The sequence below is a fragment of the Monodon monoceros genome, unplaced genomic scaffold (genome assembly GCF_005190385.1).
Source record: "Monodon monoceros isolate NGI ecotype Baffin Bay Population unplaced genomic scaffold, NGI_Narwhal_1 Super_Scaffold_3, whole genome shotgun sequence".
NCBI lineage: Eukaryota > Metazoa > Chordata > Mammalia > Artiodactyla > Monodontidae > Monodon > Monodon monoceros.
The window spans coordinates 20,968,048-20,994,058 of record NW_021703780.1 but is presented as its reverse complement, the minus strand read 5'-3'; the positions used below and the strand labels follow the sequence as shown (position 1 = coordinate 20,994,058).

Below are 26,011 nucleotides of genomic sequence, written 5' to 3'. Positions count from 1 at the left end.
TGGGATCCTCCCGGACCGGGGCACGAACCCGTGTGCCCTGCATCGGCAGGCGGACTCTCAACCACTGCGCCACCAGGGAAGCCCAAGAATTATTTTAATCTTAAATAAGTTTGGGGAATGTGGAACACAGTATCGTTTCTTTCTTGATTATTCATAATGCACATTAGTATATTAAGTTCCTGAATAAACAATGACATCATGGGCATCCTGATAGAAGAAACAAAGCCTTACCTATGCAACACTCATGAAACAAATTGAACTTGAATCTAATCAAGCCTCTAGAGTCAACTAAAGGAAATATGTAAGAAAGCAGAGGGACGTGTTAAATTATACCACAGGGATGTAATCTGCAAGATTCCATATGGTGTAAAATTCTGAGGGCCAAAAAACTTGGTTTATTCTACAAATAAATTTGTAAGGGGAAAAGACATGGAAGGGAGTCTACTAATGAAAAAAGACTTAAAAGTTATATCAACCAATCATGATATGGAAAGCTTGTTTAGATCCTGAATTTTTTTTAATGCTAAAAAACTCCTTTTAATGACAGTTATGAGACAATTGGAAATTTGAACACTCAATATTTAATAATATTGAGGAATATTTTAGATGTTATGTTGGCATATAGTTTTTTTAAAAATAAATTTATTCAGTTATTTATTTTATTTTTGGCTGTGTTGGGTCCTTGTTGCTGTGCGCGGGCTTTCTCTAGTTGCGGTGAGTGGGGGCTTCTCTTTGTTGTGGTGCGCAGGCTTCTCATTGCTGTGGCTTCTCTTGTTGTGGAGCACAGGCTCTAGGCGCGTGGGCTTCAGTAGTTGAGGCATGTGGGCTCTAGAGTGCAGGCTCAGTAGTTGTGGCGCACGGGCTTAGCTGCTCGGCAGCATGTGGGATCTTCTGGACCAGGGATCAAACCCGTGTCCCCTGCACTGGCAGGCGGATTCTTAACCACTGTGCCACAAGGGAAGCCCCAGCATATAGTTTTGTTTTAAAAGTGTTATTTCTTTTAGAGATTCACATGCAAACACATATGGATATAAGGGATTTGTTTTAAAAAAAATACTGGATAGAGGGAAGTGGATGGGAGTTTGGATGGGACCATGGGTTGGCTATGGGTTGCTGGTTGTTGGACTGGGTAATGGGTACGTGAGAGGTCATATTATTCTATCTACTTTGTGTGTGTTTTAGATTGCCTGGAGTAGAAAAGTTTTAAAAAGAGTGGTTATAATTTTTAAGTGGCCGTTTAGTGTCAAATCTGACAAGGGAAGAGAGTAGATCAAGGCAAGTCTGTTTTTCATAATGTTTGGAAAGATAAATACCAAACTGTCATTGGTGGCTGTTACATAAAGCTTTAAGAAAAGATTTTTTCCCCCATTGTATCTAATAACTTAGCTCAGATGATCACAAATATCCAATTCCTTAAAATAATGAAAGCATTTTTACAAGTGTCACTGAAAATGAAAGAGTATCACATGTTTTGACATGTAAAATTCTGATGTATTATTTAAGTCTTGTGATTATTTAGTTCTGAGTCATACATAAAATCAAATAGATCTTATTGATGAAGCATAAACTGATTTTGGAAAATGAGTGTAGAGCCAAGGGAAATCACGCCAAGGACTAGAGCCAGAGACTCCCCACCTACTCAGAGGCTGTCTATTTATTTAGCCAAATGGCCAGACACAACAGGGATTGGGGACACCGTATAAGAAAGTAAGACAAAAAATGTGCTGATGTAGCTCACTCTTTCTTGAGTGCCCATGACATTCCATTTTTGTTCATAGAAGCCAAGGTAGAAAGCACACAATATAATTTGTGATAACTTTTTATAAGGGTCTCTCTTTGTTTTGGGGATCTGTGTCTTCAAGTATGTTATCTCAGCCAGGAGGTCATTTATTCATTCAATTTACCCATGGTGGGAGGCAATCTAGTATGACGGTAAATGCTTTTGTTTCTATTTGCCACAAACCACATAGCAGGCATTTAAAGGGCAGCTACTGTGTGTGCATAAAGGTGTGATAGAGATAATGAGGGCCATGACAAGCATTCTTTCAATAAATATTTGCGGTGTGCCTACTAGGAGTCACGTGTTATTGTAAGTCCTGTGGATAGAGGTGTGCAAAGCAAAATTCCTTCTCATATGGAGCTTATGAACTAGTGGGACAGAGAGATAATCATATACAAATATATAATATAATGACTAATACTGATGCTAACTGTGAAGAAAAACAAAGCAGGGTATGTAGATAGTTATGGGACTGCTACTGATTATCACATATTAAAAGGTTACTGTGTGGCAAATGCAATCATAGAAGCTTTGAATCCACAAGCTCACTAACTCCACAACCTCTGTGGAGTAGGCATGGTAGAGTATTTCACTGTTGCAGATGTGGAAACTGAGGCTTAAAGAGGTGAAGGTCATTTAGCAAGTAAAGTGGAAGCCGCAGATTAGAACCTCCTCTCCCCTCCCCAACTCCCCTCCTGTCCCTTCCCATCCCTCCCCTCTCTCTCCCAATTCCAAACCTTGGGATCTTAACCATTATGATGGAGGCACAGTAGAGAGATGGAAAGTCATGTTAAGATGGAAAAAATGACCTTTCTCTTATACCAGTGGCCATGTTGTGTGCTCTGTGTCTCACTTTTCTCATCTATAAAGATAATCGTACCCACTACATAGAGTGTTTTTAGGATTACATGGGAAAATATGTGTAAATCAGTAAGAACACACCTGGCTTATCAAAAGTCCTCGGTGCACGTTAGATTCTCAAATACAATTGATGGGCAGGTGATGAGGGGGTTGATAAACGCTGGGAACTTGCAGTACTTTCTCAGGGGTGCAGGTGGCACCTGATCACACAGGCCATGGGCATATACAGATCAGGAGACTCCTGGGTGTTTGGGGGAAAACTGGGAGGACATTAAAGGCCAAAGTCACCCACTTCACATTTGCCTCAGACAGGCCCTGGATGCCAGCATAACATGTGAAGAAAGAGTAGCACCTAGATATTTAACAAAACTGTTTTCTAAAAATCAACAGCAGGGGGTGTTGCGAGCTGCTTTTTTAATTGATAAGGACCATCTCAACTTGCTGTTTTGATAGTGGTTCCCCAAACTGGCTGAAAACCAAAATAACCTGGGGAAGTTTTTGAAAATACAAACTCAAATGTTCCAAGGTAAAATATTTCTATGGTGGGGAAATTTTGAGGACCACTAGTGTAAAGGGAACAAAAGCATTTGTTCATTGCTTCATCCCCAAAACCTAGAGCAGTGCCTGGTACGTAGGAGAGAATCAATTAGGATTTGCTGAATGAAATTTCTGTATTCTCACCGCCTTCCTATCTTTCCTTCCCCAAACACATAGGGCATTTTCCCCCTCTGTGAAATACTCTCTGAGATGCTGAGTATTCAATTTAGAGTCTTCTCAGTGGTAGGCCTTATGTAGAGGAAGAAGATGAGAGATTTAAGTGGCATGGTCAGGACTTTCTTGCTCCAAACTTCCTCTCTGTGTCTGCCAGAGAACTAGCAATTTCTACCACTGCAGCTCTTCTTGGGTTAAGATGTTGTGTCTCCAGGGAAACTTCAGTTACTAGACAGAATACATTATATCAAGAGAGGGAGGTTGTTGGAAAGGGAAGGTGGAGAGTGAGATATATTCATAGTATATCACACATTAGGACAGATAGCAGAATTGATGGGAAGTAGCAGTAAGGAAAAGTCTCAAGGCTTGGGTATTGCAGGCTAGGAGGAGAACCCCGGAAGCTGGCTGGGATGGGGGTGGGGAGAGTTGATGGGGCGGGGAGGGAGGGTAGTGGTGGTAATGGTGGTGAGCATTTGAAGAGTACAGAGAAGTTCACACTTAAAAGAAACTTTTCCTAAGTAACACTTTATCTATGGAGTAGGGTGGGCTGGGGGGGAGGGGGTCAGGAGACATTAACAGCTCCAAGTGCTTGGTACAAAGTTGACTGTGACCTGTTGAAATGCATTGTTGAGAGTTAGCAGTTCAATCCCACGTACATTTTTGGATATCTTCTAAGTGCTAAGGTTTGGGATACAGAGATTGTCCTGTATGCTGCCTTCAAGACTCCGCATTTCCACTGCAGGGGGCACAGTTTCGATCCCTGGTCGGGGAACTAAGATCCTGCATGCCGAGTGGTGCGGCCAAACAAACACACAAACAAACAAACAAAAAAACCCCACATGACTTCTCAGATTCACAGATTCACACCATACCCAGGGCTCTGTTATTGTTTCCTTAAATCATTTCAGTGGTTCTTTCCCTGGCCTTAGCCCTTTCTCTCTCTCTCACACACACACACACACACACACACAGACACTCACACACACACACACACACACACACACACACACACACATGCCCATGGGTACTCAGCTGAATACATGAGGGGCCCTCTGCAGACCTCAGAGTTCTCTCTTGGTGCAGAGCTCTTGTTTTTCGTGTTCTGCCCCACAAACCCTAACTGCCCTAAACTCTCCAGACCCTCAGGTGTTTCCTCAACTCAGGGAGACTTTTGAAAAGGTGACCCTTTCCTTCTCTGTGACCTGAAAATTCTCTGAACCATAAGCTGGGGCAATCATTTGGCTTACCTTATCTGTTTGTTTCTTGAAGGTCACTATTCTTTGTTATTTGATTTGTTTTGAGAATTGTTCCTTCATATATTTTATCTTTTTTTTTTTTTTTGGTTGTTTCATACAAGAGGGTAAATATAGTTCTTATTTGCTTCATCTTCCAGAAGTGGAAATGTATGAGTCATTCTTGATGCTTTTTTTTCCTACTATTTTTGGTTTTAATTTACATTTCTCTGATGACTTGTGATGTTGGGCACTGTTTCATGTGCTTATTGGCCCTTGGTTTATCTTTTTTGTTGAAATGTCTGTTCAAATCTTTTGCTTCCTTTTTTTTTTTAAATTGTGTTCCTTATCTTTTTATTCTTGAGTTGTAGGGATTCTTGAGTTGTATATCATGGACATGAGTTTTTCAGCAGATATGTGTTTTACAAACATTTTCTCCCAGTCTGTAGCTTGCCTATGTCTTTTGTTATGCAGAAGTTTAAAAATTTTTGATGAAGTCTAATTTGTTAATTTCTTTTTTTTTTATATGGTTATGCTTTCTGTACCATTTCTAAGAAATCTTTGTGTGCCTCCAAGTCCTGAAGTTATTTTCTGTGCTTTCTTCTAAAAGCTTCATAGTTTAGTGTTTAAGTTTAGGTCTATGTTTTAATCTCACATTAATTTTTGTATATGGTGTGAGGTAGGGATAAAGGTTAATTTTTTTCCTCCATATGAGCACTCAGCTGTTCCAGTACCATTTGTTAAAAAGTAACAAACGGTTTGTATTGTGTTCCATCAACCTAGTTTTTCAATCCTTTACTAGTACCACAGTCTTGATTCTGGAACTTTACAATAAGTTTTGAAGTCAGATAGTATAAGTCCTCCAACTTTATCCTTCTTTTTCAAGATTGTTTTGGCTATTTAGGTTGTTTATATTTCCATATACATCTTAGAATAAACTTATAAATTTCTACAAAAAAACCCTTAGATTATGATTAGAAATGCATTGAATCTATTGCATCGACAGATCAGTTTGGAGAACTGATATTTTAACAACTGAGTCTTCCTTCCCTTGATATTTTAGTGTTACTACTTATGCAGGGTTTTAATTTATATATTATATAATTAAGTTTTAATGGAATACTGGATTTAATATTGTTCTGGGATTTTATCCATTGCATCTATATATTTATATTTATTGCTACAAAGATTTTTATATTATGTTATCTTTTTAATGTCTACAGCATCTATAGTATATCCTCTTCTTTCTTCCCTATACTGGTGATTTATGTCTTCTTCCTTTTTTTTTCTTGACCAATAATATTGCTAGATATTTTTCATTTTTGTTTTGACCTTTTCACAGAACTAATTTTTGAATAGATTATTTTATATATATATATCTTTATTGGAGTATAATTGCTTTACAATGTTGTGTTAGTTTCTGTTGTACAACAAAGTGAATCAGCTATAAGTATACATATATCCCCATATCCCTTCCCTCTGGAGCCTCCCTCCCATCCTTCCTATCCCACCCCTCTAGTGCGTCACAAAGCCTCGAGCTGATCTCCCTGTGCTATGCAGCAGCTTCCCACTAGCCATCCATTTTACATATGGTAGGGTATATATGTCAATGTTACTCTCTCACTTCATCCCAGCTTGAATAGTTTATTTTGAATAGGTTATCTCCATTGTATGTTAATTTTCTATTTTATTAAATACTGCTCTGTATGTTCTTTCTTTTTTTCTCTGTTTATTTTGCGGTTCTTTTTCTAACTTCTTGGAATTAATACTTAGCTCATTAAATTTCAGAGTTTCTTTTCTAGTGTCAGCATTTACCTCTAAATATTGCTTCAGTGAATCCCCCAGGTTTGTTATGTATATTTTCATTAGTACCTAGTTCTAAATATTTTCTCATCTATTATGATTTATTTATGGCCAATATATCACATAAATATCTGTTTCTTAATTTCCAACAGTAAATTTTATTAGTTATTGTTTTGGTTTTGATTCTGAGCTTAGCTGCATTATAATGTACATAATATTGTATCTCTATACGATATTATCTCTTTGAAATTAGTTGAGATTCAACCTGTGTATGATCAGCTATGGTAACTGGATAACTGTTACATATGTGCAGGAAAATTATGTATATTCTGTAGTTGTTGAGTGGTATGTTATATATGATATATGTTATATATATCATATAGAGGCAATATATAAAATTATATATTTATAAATATATAGGATATCATATATGTTATATATCATATGAGGCATTATATATGAACAAAGGCATTGCATATGATATTATATATATACTATTTAATGTATCATACCATGTTATATATGATATTGAGGCAGTATATATGTTACATATGATACAGAGAATAAATAAATATATATTTGGTTGTTTCAAACAAGAGGGTAAATCTGGTCCCTATTACTCCATCTTGGCCAGAAGTGGAAATACATGAGTCATTCTTGATACTTTTGTTTCCTATTCGTTTTTGGTTTTAATTGACACTTCTCTGATAACTAATGATGCTGAACACTTTTTCATGTGCTCATCTGCCATGTGTATGTCAAGTTTATTAATTGTGTTATTCAAACCCTCTTCATCCTTACTAATTTTCCCCCTGATGTATCCCAACATGTATTTGTACCTTTGGGGGGCTAACACTTTTCTGATGATGGCTCTAGTGAGTCTGGAAACTGCACAGATACCATCATTAGGATAAAATTCTTCTTGAAGTCACTCCCTGAGCTAAGTTAGTGCTTTCTCTTGAGGGAAAACAAACACCACGCGGGATCTGCCACGAGAGTCCTGGTGGAGCGAGAGTGGGGGGCAGGGAGCCTCGGTGCGGGGCTCATGGAGCCGAGCGCCCGCCCTGCGCGCAGGGGCGCAGGAGGCACTGGGGAGGTTTCGCCTCGCCGGAGGGTGCTGGGCGGGTTCCCAGATGTCCTTGAGCCATCAATAGTCTGTGACGCGGCGGGGAGGAGCCTTTCCCGATGTAACGGGACGGGGAGGAACCGTTCCCTAGTTCCCTGTCCTGACGCCTGGGCTGCGCCCAGCAGGTACCTCCTGACCCCACGCGGTTCCCAGCCAGGCACCTCTGGTGGAGCCTATTTAATATTCCCTTGACTGGTGCCTCTCCCTCCCGCCCCTCCGTGTGCAGCCATACTCCTGCAGTGCCTGCTTCTCCGGGGGTGCATCCGATCAGGCCACTCGCCTCCTGACTACCCTTCCTTAGTTCCCACAGGTGAGAAGGCCTCACTCGCTGCTGGCGAGCCGCGCCCTCCACGCCACGCACTTCCTGCTGCGCTTGCGCACTCCTAATTGCTAAAATACATTTTTAATCGGCTTATCAGTTACTGAGGAATCGGCTATCAGTTACTGAGGAAGCATTTACAAATCTACTATGATTTTGAACTTGCTTTTTACTCCTTATAGTTTGTTAATATATCTTGAGGCTGTTATGAGTCCATGCAAATTTAAAATTATTAAGGTTTCTGGTGAACTGAACCTTTTATCTTTATGAAATGCCTATCTCTGGCAACGTTTATTGCTTGAAATATTCTTTCTCTATTGTCAGTGTGGGTCTGTCAGTGTTCTCTTGGTTAGAATTTGCCTTATACCTCTTTTATGCATACGTGATATATGTATAAGTACGGAAACAGACATATTTCAGGCCGCAGTTCATAGAATTGAATTCATGATAATTTTATGGACTTTTTATGCTGTTGTTTTGGCTTGTGGTGCTTTGGCTGTTTAGTTATTTTGTACTACAAGATCCTCGATGCTTTAGAATTTTACCTGCAGAAATCGTCTTCATTTGGATTAGAGGTGGAGTCCTCTAGAGAGGGTCTTCATTTGCTTCTTCCAGGTTTATGGGAACTAATAGTCTAGGCTCACTGAAAATTAAATCTTTCTCCATTTCTCCCAGGTAGTGTGAATTCAGGCTGAAACCATTCATGAAGGCCACGTTCTGTTTTTTCTTTTTTGTTTTTGTTCCTTCTAAACTGATGGTTTAACCCACCCAGATGCCGACTTTTGATGAGAAGATCTGTTAGATTCCTCAGGTTGGGCAGGCTCTGGGCGGTGTCTCTTGAGTCCTTTTGAGGCTATGACTTCAAAACTCAGTCTTCGTTTCCCTTTCCCCCCTTGTTTGGTAAATAGCTGGCTATAGTGCTCCCTCAATATCCCTACAGATTTCTGTGTCTTCACTTAATCCTTGATTTGAGAAGTCCTAACTTCTTCTGTGACAGCTTACTGACTCTTTTAAGATTTTTGTCTGTTTTTTGTTGTTTTCAGGAAGAGGATCCATTCAAGTATTTAGCTCACCACCTTACTGGAAACAGAATCTAAATTCGGTAGATGGCACATCAAACTCTATTAGGTGGCTGACTTATGCTTTTCCCCCTGTCAAGTAATTTTATATCTCAGTACACTATAAATGAGAAAATTGGTTTTCTTTAACTGAATTCCATAAAGAGAAGTTGGAAGGGTGAAAGGCCTTAGTATGTGATAACTGTTTTAGTAACATTTTTAGCATGGGCCAGTTTAAAAAGAGGACACCACAAAGTTTGGAAGAGGATACCACAAACCATTTACATCTGTCCATTAGAAACTGCCTGGGGAACTCGACTTTTTTTAATTTTTAGCTTTTACTTCCCTTTAGATTATATTTCTTTTCTAGTACGCTTCTTTCAAAAGTAAAACCACACACATGGTAGTGAGTTGATTGGTTCCCCCATCCTCCAAAAATGTGTCTAGTCAGAACCTCTGAATATGACTTTATTTGGGAAAAGGGTTTTTTTTTTTTTTTTTTTTCAGTACGCGGGCCTCTCACTGTTGTGGCCTGTCCCGTTGCCGAGCAACAGGCTCCGGATGCGCAGGCTCAGCGGCCACGGCTCACGGGCACAGCCGCTCCGTGCCATGTGGGATCTTCCCGGACCGGGGCACGAACCCGTGTCCCCTGCATTGGCAGGCGGACTCTCAACCACTGCGCCACCAGGGAAGCCCGGGAGAAGGGTTTTTGTACATACAATTAAGTTAAGAATTTTAAGATGAGATCATCCTGGATTATCTGGTTAGACCTGACCCTAAATGCAAGTGTCTTTATAAGAACAGAAAAACACACAGACAGGAAGAGGAGAAACAGAGATAAGAAGGTGATTTAAAGATGGAGGCAGAGACTGAAGTGACGATCTATGAGCCAGGGACTGTCAAGGATTGCCAGCACCGAAGCTAAAAGAGAGGCATGGACGTAAAGGCAGAGTCCTTTACAACCCCCAGAAGGAACCAACCTTGCTGACACCTGGATTTCGGACTTCTGGCCTCTAGAACTGTGAGAGGATACATTTCTGTTATTCTAAGTCACCCAGTTTGTCATCCTTGGTTATGGCCGTCCTAGGAAACTCAGAACCAAGTTTGTAGACTCCCTCTGCTCCAATAATTTTGAAAAGCCTGCAATCTAGTTTCCCTTCAAGCATGATTAAGGAATGACAATCAGGTGAGGGAACTAACATGCAATGTCTCTGGGGGCCCCTCCCAACTTCAGGAGTTTCCTGGTTGTGAGGATTAAATGTAGTGCATGCTTAAAGCTTTATACAAGTATAAAGCCTTTCCTGACTATTACTGTCACTTTTTTTTTTTAACACGCTAGCCTTCAAATGCGGCACTTGTCATCAGCCTCCTCTTCATCTTCAACTATGGCAGTGGTGTTTTTTTTTTTTTTTTTGTGGTACGCGGGCCTCTCACTGTTGTGGCCTCTCCCGTTGCGGAGCACAGGCTCCGGACGCGCAGGCTCAGCGGCCATGGCTCACGGGCCCAGCTGCTCCGCGGCATGTGGGATCTTCCCGGGCCGGGGCACGAACCCGTGTCCCTTGCATCGGTAGGCGGACTCTCAACCACTGCGCCACCAGGGAAGCCCTATGGCAGTGTTTTTAATGTTTGACCCTTCCTCCTGCCCTTTCCTGCTTCTTCCCTCTTCTTACATAAATATTGAAATAAGGCTCCCTGAAACTTCCCAGAGTGACTCTGAACTTGGCAGAGAAGTCGTTTTTATCCAGTGAAGACCAACCACAAAATAGCTCCTGGAATTTGTACAGCAAATTATAACTTAGAAACTAATTTTGCATATCTTGTTTATCATCATGGCAGCTCTTTGAGGGAGGTGTTATCATGACCATTTTATTAATAAGAACAGTTTTTCTCCAGGTAGAATCAAAGAACTGGATCTGGAAGGAACCTTGGCACTGCTGGCCTGATCATTTCATTCACTGATGAAACAGTTCTTGAGTAACTATCATGTACTAGATTGAAAGAGTTTCTGGAAATTCAAATGTAATCAATATGTTCCAGACTTCATCTGCTGGTGAGCAAATATATATCACTCCCAGCAATAGTGCAGCAATTTTGTAGCATTAGTAAAGTGGATATTAATTTTAAAGCAAAGTAATTATAAGTAGAATTTTTGGCACACTCCAAATCAAAAAATATAAATGAACAATATGTGTTGTAGAGCCCTGTTTATGTTGGTATCTATAAATCTACTTCATTTCTAACTGCTATATCCACAAGGTTGTGCTGTAATCTATTTGCTCATTCCTCTATTGGTATTGTCAATATTTTGTTGCAACAGACATCTTTTTTTTTTTTTTTGCGGTATGCGGGCCTCTCACTGTTGTGGCCTCTCCCGTTGCGGAGCACAGGCTCCGGACGCGCAGGCTCAGCGGCCATGGCTCACGGGCACAGCCGCTCCATGGCATGTGGGATCCTCCCGGGCCGGGGCACGAACCCGTGTCCTCTGCATTGGCAGGTAGACTCTCAACCACTGCGCCACCAGGGAAGCCCCAGACATCTTTTTGTACAAGTGCTAAAGTACTTCTTAAAAAAAAAAACAAACTTATACTAGAAGTAGAATTGCTGAATCAAAGGATACTCACATTTAAAATTTGCTAAATACTGTCAAATTTCCCCCTAAAATTACCAATTTATACTCCTATGAGCATTATGAACATACACCTTTCCCAATGTGCTCACCAACACTGAATAATATTCATCTTTAAAATTCTGTCAAACTGAAGGGTGAAAGATAACTCTACCTTGTTTTAATTGATGGGAGGAGGGCAGAGGAGAAGGTTAGGGGAGGTTTTCACTTTCTTCTCTTTATATCTGTTGGGAGACAAATCTGAGTACCTATCTCCTTCTACCAGGCTGAGCTGGCTGGAGCCAGTCTGTAAAGGGGCCGCAAGGCTTTTGGCGGATGCTAGCATTCTGGGTATACACAGGCACTTCAGCATAGTTCCAGGGCCTTCCATATGCAGACTTTGACCTTCACTATAGACCCAGGCCCTCAATATGCATTCTCCCTACTCTTCTTGCTGGACCTAAAAATCCTGTTATTCATTTCCCAGGACCTGGAGAACCTAAGTATTCCATAGGCCAACATACCTTTGCAACAACATAAATGTGTAACGTGGCAACATCTTTGGTGTGAGATCGTGTCCTTTCTCTAGTGAATCCAGACTACTGTCAGAGGCTCGCCCTTCTCGGCTGCACGTTGGCCATGGTGGGTACAGATTATCTCTGCCTGGCCCAGGCTATGGGGAAATGAGAGTTGGGGGATTCCATGTGCTCTATTTCTTCTGTGTAAGTTTTTTCTAACAGACTCTATAACTGTACTGTGTGGAGCTACTACTGTGTCTCTGTGGCCCTCTAGCCTGACAAGACCTGTCATGTTTTCCTTTTATACTAATAGAAACTTAATTTAAGTATCATGTGAGTACTTTTTTCCCCCAGCATTTATTATGCTCACAGAGCCTGTGGGTCAGGCATTTTCAGTCAGGGCACTGCCGCAGGGACAGCTTGTGTCTGCTACGTGCTGTCTGGAGCCTCAGCTGGAAGACTCGAGGGGCTGGGGATGGAGTCATCAGAAATCTCACTCCCTCACATGCCTGGAGTTGCTGGACACCTACGCATGGTTCCTTCATGTGGCCCAGGCTTCCTTATTACGTGGTGGCATCCAAGGACAGGTCCCAAAGAGAGAGGGCCAGGTGGAAGCTGTATGATTTTAGACACAGCCTCAGAAGCCACGAAGCATCACATTTGTCGTATACTCCACTGTTTGGAGCACTCACAATCTCCCACCCAGATACAAGTGGAGGGAACACAGATCTCAGTGAGAGGAATGTCAGTCACATTGTAAGAACAGCCTCGTGGGAAGGTGCTGCCATTTTTGGAAATACAGTCTAATTCCTAGCAACTCATTCTCTTTTTTTTTTTTTTTTTTTGGTTTTCCGCGGCCCCTCCCTGTTGTGGCCTCTCCCGTTACAGAGCACAGGCTCCGGACGCGCAGGCTCAGCGGCCATGGCTCACAGGCCCAGCCGCTCCGCGGCATGTGGGATCTTCCCGGACCGGGGCACGAACCCGTGTCCCCTGTATCGGCAGGTGGACTCTCAACCACTGCGCCACCAGGGAAGCCCGCAACTCATTCTTTTAATTTCCAAACTGGAAGATACTTGGTCAAATATTTCCCACCAGAAAAATGTAATATAAGATTGGAACTGCTGGAATGATAGGGGGATCACACATTTATCTCCCTAAACTAGAGTCTAGTTCCAGTAATTATTTAATCATATATCTTTCATTTATTGTAGCTTCCCCGGAAGTAAATATCTTAAGAAAAATGATTTCCCTTATATTTATTATGACCTTCAAAACTGCTGATCCTAAATCTGACTATACACAAAGTTGGTATATTCCTCTTAATGCTTTCTCAGTACTTAGGATGGTCACCAGGAAGATGAGTGGCTAGAAATGCCTTTACTGCATTGTAGGTGATGATCTCTAGATGTCAAATCTGGACACAAGACCTGACCATTTGAACAGGATAGCCGTATTTCTTGCAGGTGGTACTCTTTAAGTATTAGTCAATGTCATATATTCTTCATTGAATTTAGTGCTGGAAGAATGTATGCATCAGGTGTTTTTTATTTCTCTCACAACTTTACATTTAATTTCTGATCCTGGAAATTATATTTACCTGTATACAACATCTATCCCTTTTAAACTAAAAATCCTGCCTCTCCATGTTTACATAAGAAATTCAGTTGTTCGTAGTTTGGAAACTAGAAATGGAACGGGCCTCAGAAGGAAAGAAGATAACATCCAGAGCCAGTCTTCACAGCATAAAGGCGGAGGGGGAGTAAGTTCTCAGGCCTGAGAAACACTGCTCTTCTATTCATGTGCTAGATGGTTCCTGGCCCTGTGCATCCGATCAATGTGTCAGTTCAAGAAACTCTGGTCTTGAACTTGAACAGAAAGAGAAGTGGAACCCAAAGAACTAGCTGCAAACTTCTGCTTCTTGGGGTTACAATTCTGCAAGTTAAAAAGAATAATTTGTTTCCCACACCTTAACTTCCCTCTCGCAGACAGGAGGGCAGGTCTGTATCATCACTCTCTTTTAAGGCACTGCTTCGCTCCATTCCCCAGCAAACACGACGATTTAGTCAATCCTGGATTGAACTGCTGCTGTCCGTACAGGGTGTGTGTAGCTAGCAGAGCTCAGTATGGCAGCATTCAACTTCACAGGAGCCAAGTGTCACAACAGAGGAAGAGAACGTGTGTCTGTCCTCATCCGAGCATGTTTCAGTTTTGATGCATCGCAGGAAGAGGACACTGGTGCTTTATTAAGAGGGAAACTGAATAAGGTAATGTGCTTTACTGATTTTGGCTTGTTTGGAAAACAGGAATATGAATCCATTTAACCTTAAGTTTTTGCACAGGCTCTGGACGCGCGGGCTCAGCGGCCATGGCTCACAGGCCCAGCCACTCCGCGGCATGTGGGATCTTCCCGGACCGGGGCACGAACCCGTGTCCCCTGCATTGGCAGGCAGACTCTCAACCACTGTGCCACCAGGGAAGCCCTAGCCTTAAGTTTCAACTTTTTTCTCACAAGTTGAATATTTAAAGTGTGGCTCAAAATTAATGATTATTGATTCCATCAACATTAATATAGTCAAATCTTGCTCTTTTTGTTTAACGTATAGTATATCTTTTCCTATCCTTTTACTTTCTATCTTTCTGTGTTGTATCTGAAACGAATTTCTTACAGACAGCATATTGTTGGTTCATGGTTTTTCATTCTCTTTGCAAATTTCTGTCTTGTAATTACTGTATTTAGACTACTTATATTTAAGGTAATTTTTTGTTTGTTGTTTGTTTTTTTGTTTGTTTTGGCCACACCGCCCGCATGGCATGTGGGATCTTAGTTCCCCAACCAGGGATCTAACCCGTGCCCCCCTCAGTGGAAGCACGGAGTCTCAAACACTGGATTGCCAGGGAAGTCCCTAAGGTAATTGTTGATATGTTAGAGCTTATATCTTGCATTTTATTTTTTGTTTTGTTTGTTTCCTCTGTTTCTTGTTCCTTGGTTTCTCTTTTTGTACCTTCCTTTGGATGGAATTTTAGGATTCCATCTTGGCTGGAACCGAGAGCTGCTGAGTAATTTTTTTTGCATTGTAGTAAAATATATATAAAACATAAAATTCACAATCTTAACCATTTTTAAGTGTACACTCAGTGGCATTAAGTACATTTACAAAGTTGTGAAACAATCACCACTATTCCAGAACATTTTCATCAGCCCAAACAGAAGCTATGTATTCATTAAGCAATACCTTTTTCACCATCTCAAACAGAAACTATGTACCCATTAAGAAATAACTCCCTCCCTCCTGCCCTTGGTAACTCTGTTCTAACTCTAGATGCATTAGTATTGCATCTAAATGAAATTGTACAATATGTGTCCTTTTGTGTCTGACATTCACTTAGCATAATGTTTGCAAGTTGTATTCATGTGGTAGCAGGTATCAGAATTTCGTTCCTTTTTTAGTGTCTGAATAATATTCCATTGTGTATATATCACATTCTGTTTATCAACTCGTCTATGGATGGACTCTTGGGTAGTTTCCACCTTCTGGCTGTTGTGGATAATGCTGCTAAGAACATTGGTATACAAGTATCTGTTTGAGCCCCTGCTTTAAATTCTTTTGGATACATACCTATGAGTGGAGTTGCTAGATCATCTCGAATAAGTTTTTAAAACACGAGAAGTTTTCCAAATAGTCTATGACAGCAAGGAGACTGATTGTCCCAGAACTCAGAAAGGACAGATGAGAACAATGTCGTACAACGCCGCCAGAGAGGACTTACTCCTTGAGTTCTCCTTTATGGCATGATGTCAAGGAGTTCCTCAGAGTCCTTCAGTTACTACTATTATCACCTCCTGAGCCTTTCAGAAGTGTGGGTGGTGAGGGGAAGGTGTTATTTAGCAGCACCTAAAGGGTCTCTCTATGCAGGGTATGCTGTTTGGTGAACCAGGATCAGATTAGAGGAAGGCAAGGATTTCCAGAAAACCTTTTTCAGGATAAATTTGGAGAAAGCTTATAAATTCCATGAAATTAGAGTTTATTAGAGTCAAGGATCAGAAAGAATTCAGTTTCATTGATACAGAAACTGGGTTTCTAGTACCAAATTTGCCACTAACTGGGCACAAAACTTTAGGAAAGTGACTTAACCTCATCCAACAGTGGCAGGGAGAAGAGCAGGCAGGTTCAACTGGATAATGTAAGGTTTCTTTCAACCCTAAACATCTATGATTTTTCAATTTCTTGTGGATTTCTTTTTCTCTAGATCAAATTTTTGTATAAAGCCTTGATTCTAGGTCCAGGCTTTGTTGACTTATGGAATGAGCTAACGCCAAATGTCTCATCCCAGAAACTCTTGTTTGTGTTTATGCCGCCACACATCTACTTAGCTCAAGATATGCACCCTGAGTTTATCTAATATAACAAATATGGCCTCAGGATATGAACCATACTACTGGCCAGAGGTATTGGATATTGTCACACGGTAGATTCTGTTGTATTTTATATTATAAAACTTCAGAATAACAATGGTTCTCTTAAAACCCATTGTCTCCTTAGCTGATTTCCACAAATATTCTCACCCTTTACAAACATCCAGCTCTTTCTATAAACTCTTGCATTGGTTTTGATTGAATTTCCCCTAGAAATTATAGTAGTATAGGTTTAGAAGCAGCTTGGCCCTCCTTTCCCTCTGAGGACAGGCTTAGGTGTCCCTCTTTGTTATTTTTAACAGCATTCAGTGTATCCATTCATTCATTCAAAAATATGCACCATGCTAGGTGTTGGGGATACAGCAATGAACAAGGCAAGCATGACCCCTGCTTTCATTTAGCTTAATGTCTAGGGATGAAGACAGACATTGAATAAGTAATAATAGGCATGCTGGATATTAAGAAAGAGAAATGCAAAGTTCTGAATGCTATAGGATCTTATATGGGCATTTAACTGAAATTGTGCTATAAGAAATTTCTAGATGAAGTGGCATTTAAGTGGAAATCTGAGTAGTGAGTTGGAGTTAGTCAGGCAAAGATGGGGAGGAAGGACATTCAAGCAGAAGGAACAGTTGAAATGAAAAAGTCCATGGAACATTTGAAAACCGATAAGGTCACACTGGCCATAGTGGGGAGAGGGAAGAAGAGAATGGTAGGAAAAAAGGCTGGAGAGGCAGACACAAGTCTGACCAGGATGCGTGTTATAAGCCATACTAAGGATTTTGAACTTTATCCTCAAGGAAGGTGGAAATCATAGAGAGTTTAAGGCAGAAAAGAGACAGGATTAAATCTGACATTTACAAAGCTCATCTGGCTGTAATGTAGCAAGTGGGTTGGAGGCGGGTTGGCAGGAGAAGAGGCCGGAACTTAGTTAGGATGTTCCTGCTGCGGCTGGATGAGAATGATATGGGCTAGGACCAGGGCACTCTGTTCACTTGGAGGCGACAGGGTTTGGTGTTGTGAAGAAGTTGGGGGAGGAAGGGAGGACAGGAATGGTTCTGTGAAGACCAAAATGAGAGGGTGTCTCAAAAAGAAGAATGCTGCCAACTGGAGCTGAGCTGTCCAGTAACGGGATGACTGAAAAATATTGTTGAGATTTCATGATGTGGAAGATATCGCTGCCTTAGGGAGAATACTTCTGGTGGAATGAAGGGGGTAGAATTCATATGGGGTGGCTTGAGGGGTCAATGGAAAGGAAGGAGAAAGGAGGAAGAGAGACAAACAGTGAGTGACGACTACTTTTCACTGCTTTGACTATGAAAGTGAAGAGGAAGAATCATTGCTGGGAGATACTGGTGAGTTAAGAATTACAGTTTTCAAACTAGGAGAGGCTTCCATATATATAAATGCTAAAATGAAGTAGCAGGTAGTGGGGAGAGTGGAAGAATTAGGAGAGAAAGGGACAAAGCCAAAGTTTCCTGAGACTATGGATTGGAGGATGAATTCTGGAACCAAGGTGGAGGAATTGGTCATTTGTCACGTTTTGCTGACATTTTCCGACTAGATGTCTGTCTCCTGTGAACTTCTGACAACTAGGGAGTGTACCTTCTTTGATTTTATATCTCCAGCACTCAGTTTAAGGCTCACCACCCAAAGGTGCCCTGTAAGTGTTTAGCTGAACTGTGGGTCATTTGTGGTAGGAAGACCACAGATGTTTTCCCTTAAGGATATAGATTAAATGCCTTGACGCTTAGAGGACTGGGGATCAACTTGAGAGTGGGCTTCTGGAATAGATTTAAAAAGTGACCAAGAGCTGTGGAATGGCAGAGCTGTCTGGCCAGGTGTGAGGCTAATTAACTTGGGTTTATACCTGATGAGAAGGCCTCAGCTGAAATTAATCAAGTGGAGATAAAGAGCAACCTATAACGTATAGGTCAAGAATAACTAAAAAACGAACTCCCTCCCTCTTGGCTGTCTCCCTGGTCCAGTAAAGAAGATGAACAATCCAACAGCACTCCACAGGAAAAGAAACAGTGCTTGATCCTTTGGAGTCCCATTTTCATCAGCTAGGGTGCAGCTGTGCACTCAGGCCATGAACACAGCAACAAAGAGCTGACCTCTAATGTTTCTCCATCCAGTTTATCCTAATGTTGTACAAATAGGGAAGTTAAACTAATTCAAGTGAAACAATTACATTAGAATGTTTCCTCTGTACTGGCAGAGGATGCCATTAACATTGATTAGCAAATGTTATCGCATATTTATTTGTTCTCCTGAAATTTCAAAATCCTTCAAAAATGTTTGATATTCATGTCAGATTCTCCCAGGAATGAGAAAAGGAGATGGAAGTGGCCTTTCAGTATTTGTAGGAAGGGAAAATGTTAGCAGGATGAAAAGGACATATGGATTTGGTTACAGAAGTAAACTAGTTAATACTTCTAAGAAGGGAATATGCTGAGGATCTCTGTTGAACCAATATTTATTTAACATTTACTGTGTGCTTCTGGCCTAGGCTCTTCTTGCCAGATATACGCAATAAGAAGGAGATACTGCTTGTCTTTCAGAGTTCACAATCTACAATGCTCACAGTCTTAGAATGAATTCAAGTTCCTCTAATACTCTTCAGGGAGAGAGTTCCCTAAGTTCTAGCAAATGGGGCATACACATAAAGACCCACTTGCAAATGGGCAGAAAGAATGATTTTATTACTCAGAACAGTACCCTATAAATCCCAGTTCAGACTTCTTTGATAAAAGCCAGATTACAGAACATGGCTGAGGACAGAGGTTTACGTGGGGTCCTCAATCTTCCATCCTGGATTTCCCTTGGGGGACTTGCATGTTCCTATGTGCCTGCGGAGATATGACTGGGCTTGCAGAGGGGATTCTGAGTCCAACCAGTAGCCTAAAAGAGAACCCCAGGCCTCCCCCCTTCACTGGGCCCATTCCTTAGTGGTCCTGCCCACTCTTGAACTTGAGCCTGTAAATGCTAGTGTCTAGTCATCCAGATCGGTCTTTTCCCTTTCTCCCATAGGCCATGGAAACACAAAGAGAAGGGGGATACGTGTTTTGCCCTATCCTGACATGAGAGGAAGAGTTCTTTGAGATTTGCTGGATCCTCCCAGCAGATCTCTCTTTTCACTTGAGGAGGTTTTGCTCCCTGGAGACAAATGAGTGAGGCAGACAGTCTCTGTAATAAGATCAGTGAAGCAAGGGAGCCTGGGAAACAGGGACATTTAAGGTCAGGCAGAAAAGAAGGAGAAAAACAAAACAAACAGAGGTAGAACAAAACAGAAACAGAGCTATGGAGACCCAGGAGAGAATATATTTACTTCTCAGATTTCTAGAGAGTAGGAAAGTTTCAAGAAAGGTAGGTAGCAGCACTGAGTGTAACAATGAGGTCAAGGTACTAATGAAGGTCTGACAAATGCTCATCACCCTTCACAGTGTGGAGGCTACTGGTGGCATCTGTCCTGGTGAATTGGTGGGAGAAGCCAGATGGCATGGGGGAGGGATAAAGTTAGGGAACTGAGAGGAGGAAGAAGGGAAGCAAGAAACTTGGTAGATGGGGGGAAAATAGAGAGGATAGTTGCTAAAAGATATCATCGGAGGTTTTTATTAGGACAATGATTTGAGGCCTAGAGACCAAGGGTATTGTGTGGGTGAGCGTGGGGACATTACAAATCTACTAGAGAAGGCGGGAGGGCTTCTTTGGAAGGGATGGAGTGTTCTGTTACAGAGGAGTTTGAGGCTGCAACGATTAGGATACTGTGGAACTGATTTTCTAGGGCACAGTTGAAAAGTGTATATTCTGAGTCCTTGTACGTCTGAAAAGGTCTTTATTTTATAGCCTTGCTTGAATTACAGATAGGCTGTAGACTTCTCCCTCAAAATTGCATAAATATCCTTCCATGTGGTTCTCTGGCATTCAGTTTACAAATGAGAGGATGTCAGCAGGTTTCTTTTCCCTTGTCTGGTGCTTGAGTCAGGCGAGTCTTTTGGTGGAGGGAGTAGGGTAGGGTAGGGGCATGGTCTGGAAGCTTGTAGGATTTCTTGTAGTTTTTTTTTTTTGTCATTTGTAAATTTCATCAGATTATCTATAGCAGGGGTCCCCAACCCCCAGGCCACAGACCGGTCCTGGCCCCTGGCCTGTTAGGAACTGGGCCACACAGCAAGAGGTGAGCGGTGGGCGAGTGAGCAGAGCTTCGTCTGTATTTACAGCTGCTCCCCATTGCTCTCATTACAGCCTGAGCTCCGCCTCCTGTCAGATCAGCAGCGGCATTAGATTCTCATAGGAGCGCGAACCCTACTGTGAACTGCACATGGGAGGGATCTAGGTTGCGTGCTCCTCATGAGAATCTAATGCCTGGTGACCTGAGGTGGAGCTCAGGCAGTGATGCCGGCGCTGGGGAGCGGCTGCAAATACAGATTATCATTAGCAGAGAGGTTTGACTGCACAGACACCATAATAAATCAATTGCTTGCAGACTCACATCAAAACCCTACCAGTGAGTAGCAAGTAGCAATTAAGCTGCATCTGGTGGCAGGCGTTATAGTGGCAACTGAGTTGACGTACTTCAGTTGTACAGCTGCATCTGGTGGCAGGCTGTAAGTCAGAATCCGACACTTATTTTAGTTTGCGCATGGCCCACCCATTATTTTATTTACCACTTCCGTCCGCGTCTCTTTCCCGCACTGTGCACTTGTCTCAGTCACAGTTTTGGTAAGCCCACAAGCTAACCCTAGCCAAAATGAGTAAAAAACAAACGTCGCTGGAGAGCTTCTTTGAAAAGGGGGAAAGACCCAATATGAGACAGCAGAAAACTCTAAGACTGCCCACAAAAAGAAAGCTGCATTTAAAAGAAAATACCAAGAGTCCTACTTAAATTACAGGTTCATTGCAACAGGTGATCACATTCTCCAATCCCGCTTTGTATAACATGTAGCGACCGGCTACACAATGAAGCCATGAAACCTTCAAAACTGCTTCGCCATATGGAGACCAAGCACCCTGCATTAAAAGGCAAGCCTTTGGAGTTTTTCAAAAGGAAAAAACATGAACACGAAGAACAGAAGCAATTATTGAAGGCTACCACTTCATCAAATGTGTTTGCACTGAGAGCATCATACTTAGTGGCTAATGGCATTGCTAAAGCTAAGAAGCCCTTTACTATTGGTGAAGACTTGATCCTGCCTGCTGCTAAGGACATTTGTCATGAACTTTTAGGAGAGGCTGCAGTTCAGAAGGTGGCACGTGTTCCTCTATCGGCTAGCACCATAACTAGACGAACTGATGAAATAGCAGAGGATATTGAGGCACAACTGTTAGTGAGAATTAATGAGCCACCGTGGTACGCAATCCAGGTTGACGAGCCTACCGATGTTAACAACAAGGCAACAATGCTTGTTTTTTGATATATAAATTTATTTATTTTGTTTTATTTATTCTTGGATGCTTTGGGTCTTCGTTGCTGCACGCGGGCTTTCTCTAGTTGTGGCGAGTGGGGGCTACTCTTCATTGCAGTGCGCGGGCTTCAGTAGTTGTGGCACGTGGGCTCAGTAGTTGTGGCTCATGGGCTCTAGAGCACAGGCTCAGTAGTTGTGGCACACGGGCTTAGCTGCTCTGTGGCATGTGGGATCTTCCTGGACCAGGGCTCGAACCCGTGTCCCCTGCATTGGCAGGCTGATTCTTAACCACTGCTCCACCAGGGAAGTCCAACAATGCTTGCTGTGTGATATATTTTTCAGGAGGATGTGCTTGAGGATATGTTATGTGCACTTTTGCTGCCAACCAACACCACAGCTGCAGAACTATTCAAGTTTTTGAATGATTACGTATCAGGAAAATTGAACTGGTCATTTTCTGTCTGTATATGCATGGACAGAGCGGCTGCCATGACTGGACGGCTTTCTTGTTTCACTACTCGGGTCAAAGAGGTCACTTCTGAATGTGAGTCTATGCACTGTGTCATCCATAGAGAAATGCTGGCTAGCCGAAAAATGTCACCTGAACTTAACAACGTTTTGCAGGATGTGATTAAAATTATCAACCACATTAAAGGACATGCCCTTAACTCACGTCTGTTCGTGCAGCTCTGTGAGGAGATGGACGCAGAGCACACACGTCTTCTCTTATACACAGAAGTGAGATGGCTTTCTAAGGGAGATCTCTGGCCAGAGTTTTTGAGAGCCGCTCCAGAGATTTCTTTCAGAAAAACAGGCACCACTGGCAGCACATTTCAGTGACACAGAATGGGTCGCAAAACTTGCTTACTGGTGTGACATATTCAACCTGTTCAACGAACTCAATCTGTCACTTTGGGGGAGAACGACAACTGTGTTCAAGTCGGCAGATAAAGTGGCTGCATTCAAAGCCAAACTGGGATTATGGGGGTGATGAGTGAACATTGGGATTTTTAACATGTTTCAAACATTAGCAGAGATTTTGAAAGAGACTGAGACACGGCCTTCTTTCTCCCAGATGGTGCATGATTGCCTATCTCAGCTTTCAGAAGAGTTCGAGCATTACTTCCCAACCACAAAAGACCCATCTGTGAATAAGCCAGGTGAATCGATTTTGTCTGTGCCAGAAGAGGATCAACTGCTTGAGATCACAAATGACAGTGGCCTTAAAAGTATGTTTGAGACAACTTCAAATCTCCATACGTTCTGGATTACAGTCAGGGTGGAATATCCTGAGATTGCCACAGAAGCACTGAAAAGCCTGCTTCCATTTCCAACATCTCATCTTTGTGAAGCAGGGTTTTCTGCAGTGACAGCAACCAAAATGAGATTACGGAGTAGACTGGACCTAAGCAACACACCTCAGGTGTCACTGTCTCCCATCACCCCCAGATGGGACCATCTAGTTGCAGGAAAACAAGCTCAGGGCTGCCACTGATTCTGTATTATGGTGAGTTTTGTAATTATTTCATTATATATTACAATGTAATAATAATAGAAATAAAGTGCACAACAAATGCAATGTGCTTGAATCATCCCCAAATCATCCCCCCTGCCCCTGGTCCTTGGAAAAATTGTCTTCCACGAAACCAGTCCCTGGTGCCAAAAAGGTTGGGGACCGGGGACTGATCTATAGGAGGCCTTTTTTTCAGTATTTCTGCCCTACAATCATTAGATCCTTTAAATATGAAATCAACTTTTTCTTTAGCTCAGGAAAAGTTCTATTATTTCCTTGATCATTCCTTCTTCATTTATTATCTTTTCTCCTTCTGGAATTCCTGTTATACAGAAGTTAGTTATCATATGTTTTTCTTCCTGCTATTTTGTTTTTCATAATTATACTCTCTCACTTCCTTGTTCTCTTTCTTTCACTCTTTTTTTCTGTTGCTGTTGTTTTAGGTTCCTTAAATTGATTTTCTGTGTCACAGATTCTAGATTTTGTTTTTGACATATTATTCTGCTACTTAAGGCCTCTACTGCTTCTGTTTTGTTTGGGCACTCTTGGTTTTATTTATTTTTTTAACTTTTTGTTCTCTTGTTGCCACTTTTCATGGCTCCTGTTTCATTTACACAACATCTTCCTGAAGGCTACCCTGTCCTTTGAGATTTAAATTAAAATGTCTAATTCCCAATATCATATGTGATGAGAAATGTAATGCCTCCCCTAGGGTTTTTCCATTTTAATTCTGAGGGGTTTTGTACTTAGGGTCCCCTCTGGGTCCAGTTTTCTTTGACCAATGATCTCCTGATCTCACTCCTTCTTATAGCCCATCCTGGCCTGAGCACATCTGTCTCCCTTGTATTTCCCAAATGACATTCACCTTGTGTAAGGTGAAGTCGTAAGGAAGTGGTGATATCACAGCCCTCCAGAGAGCACATACTGTTCTTAAAAGTCCTTTGGCCACCCCATCACCAGGGATTTCTCACCTTTCTCAGTAGGACCCCTCTCCTGTCCTGTTGAGAGGCTATTGGTTCACACACTGGTCCCATACAAGGAGGGCAGGGGTAGACCAAAGAAAGGCAGACCGCTCAGATTGGTAGGTGGCAGGTTTAATAAGCAAGGAAACTTATCTATGAGGCTTGTCTTGGGCGACTGCAAGAGTAGGTCTCCGAACCCCCCCACCAGGATCTTAAAGTGTATGTATCAGTACAAGCCTTAACTGGGTTCAGTCATGTATTCAGTCCAGATGGTCTCAACACCCTACTCTCTCAAGGCTACGACCTTGGAACAGCTCCCACTGTGGGAAAGGTGGGCAAACATACATTCCAAGGATGGGGAAGGAGCGATGAGCTTCCCATTGCCCAGATCCAGCTCAGGGGTCAACCGGTAGTCACGTCCTCCTGATGACCCTCACAGGCCTGCCTCTCTTCTTACCTCCCACTTCCATCTCTTTGTGCCAATTCCAGAATTTCGTTGCATTCTAAAGTTTCCTTTGTTTCTCTGTCAATACTCAAATAAGTCAGAAAGAAACCTCTTCTCTCCTCAAGAGAATTCAGTGGATTGAATTTGGGTTCCTGCTGTTAAAATGACAATTTTTTTTTTTTTTTTTTTTTTTTTTCGATACGCGGGCCTCTCACTGTTGTGGCCTCTCCTGTTGCGGAGCACAGGCTCTGGATGTGCAGGCTCAGCGGCCATGGCTCACGGGCCCAGCCGCTCCGCCGCTCCGCGGCATGTGGGATCCTCCCAGACCGGGGCACGCACCCGTGTCCCCTGCATTGGCAGGCGGACTCTCAACCACTGCGCCACGAGGCAAGCCCAGGAAGCCCTATTGTTTCTTTTACTAAACCCATCTTGGCAAGAGATATCTTTGCTCTGATTGTTCAACTTGTTATTTTTTCTGATAGCTAATTTTTCTCCACCCATCCTGGATTTCTCTTATTTCTAAACAGGGGTCTAGGTTCCTCTTGGCAATTGCTGTGGGTTTCTTCGGGAGTTGTGCATGTCATGGTTCAGTTACTTCTGGTGGTTTCCTGCTTCCTTTACCTAAATGAGGCTTATATAGGATTTATTAACCATGTAATAAATATACAACCATACTACCTCCAGCAATAAAACATGGACACTAGAGGGGTCTGTTCTAACCTGAACTAACTATGGCTTCTCTCTCAGATATTTGAATCACTGTTAGCCAGGAGTAAATAACAGACTCCTTACTGTCTATCCTCCTGTGTTTACCTGATTTAGATTCATTTTTCTGATGCATCTGTTGGGTTGTCCATATGCTTGCGTTAGGACTGATAAACCCATCACAAAAGTTCATAGTTGCTTTGAATGCAACTGGCAATGTCCAGTTGACTAATCGCACACTAAAAAACACGCAAAAATGTCTGATGCAAAAAGCTGTGATAGTGCAACAGGAACTCTTGCATTTGCTACTGGAAGTATAAATTGGCACAGCCTTGTTGGAAAATTGGTTGACAGTATCTACCACAGTTTAATGTTTATGTACCATTTGACCCAGAAATGCCACTCCAGACATGAGGGCTTATGTCCACTAAAAGTTATGCACAGGAATGTTTATAGCATATTTAGTCAAATAGACAAAACAGGGAACAATCCAAATATCTAACAATAGTAGCATAAAGAATATGTAGTGTATTTATGCAATGGAATATTATACA

At 42.0% G+C, this 26,011-nt stretch overlaps 2 protein-coding genes across 5 annotated transcripts in view; one reads left to right on the top strand and one right to left on the bottom strand.

Moving 5' to 3' along the window:
* The window catches only part of CARMIL1 (capping protein regulator and myosin 1 linker 1), a 435,866-nt gene that overhangs the window by 366,803 nt on the left and 43,052 nt on the right, over nt 1-26,011 (bottom strand). The window lies entirely within an intron of this gene.
* The window catches only part of LOC114907253 (cytidine monophosphate-N-acetylneuraminic acid hydroxylase), a 94,676-nt gene continuing 81,565 nt past the window's right edge, over nt 12,901-26,011 (top strand). Inside the window, exon 1 of the mRNA XM_029242727.1 lies at nt 12,901-14,277. The gene's annotated coding sequence lies outside the window, so the exon portion shown is untranslated. The remainder of the gene's footprint in view (nt 14,278-26,011) is intronic.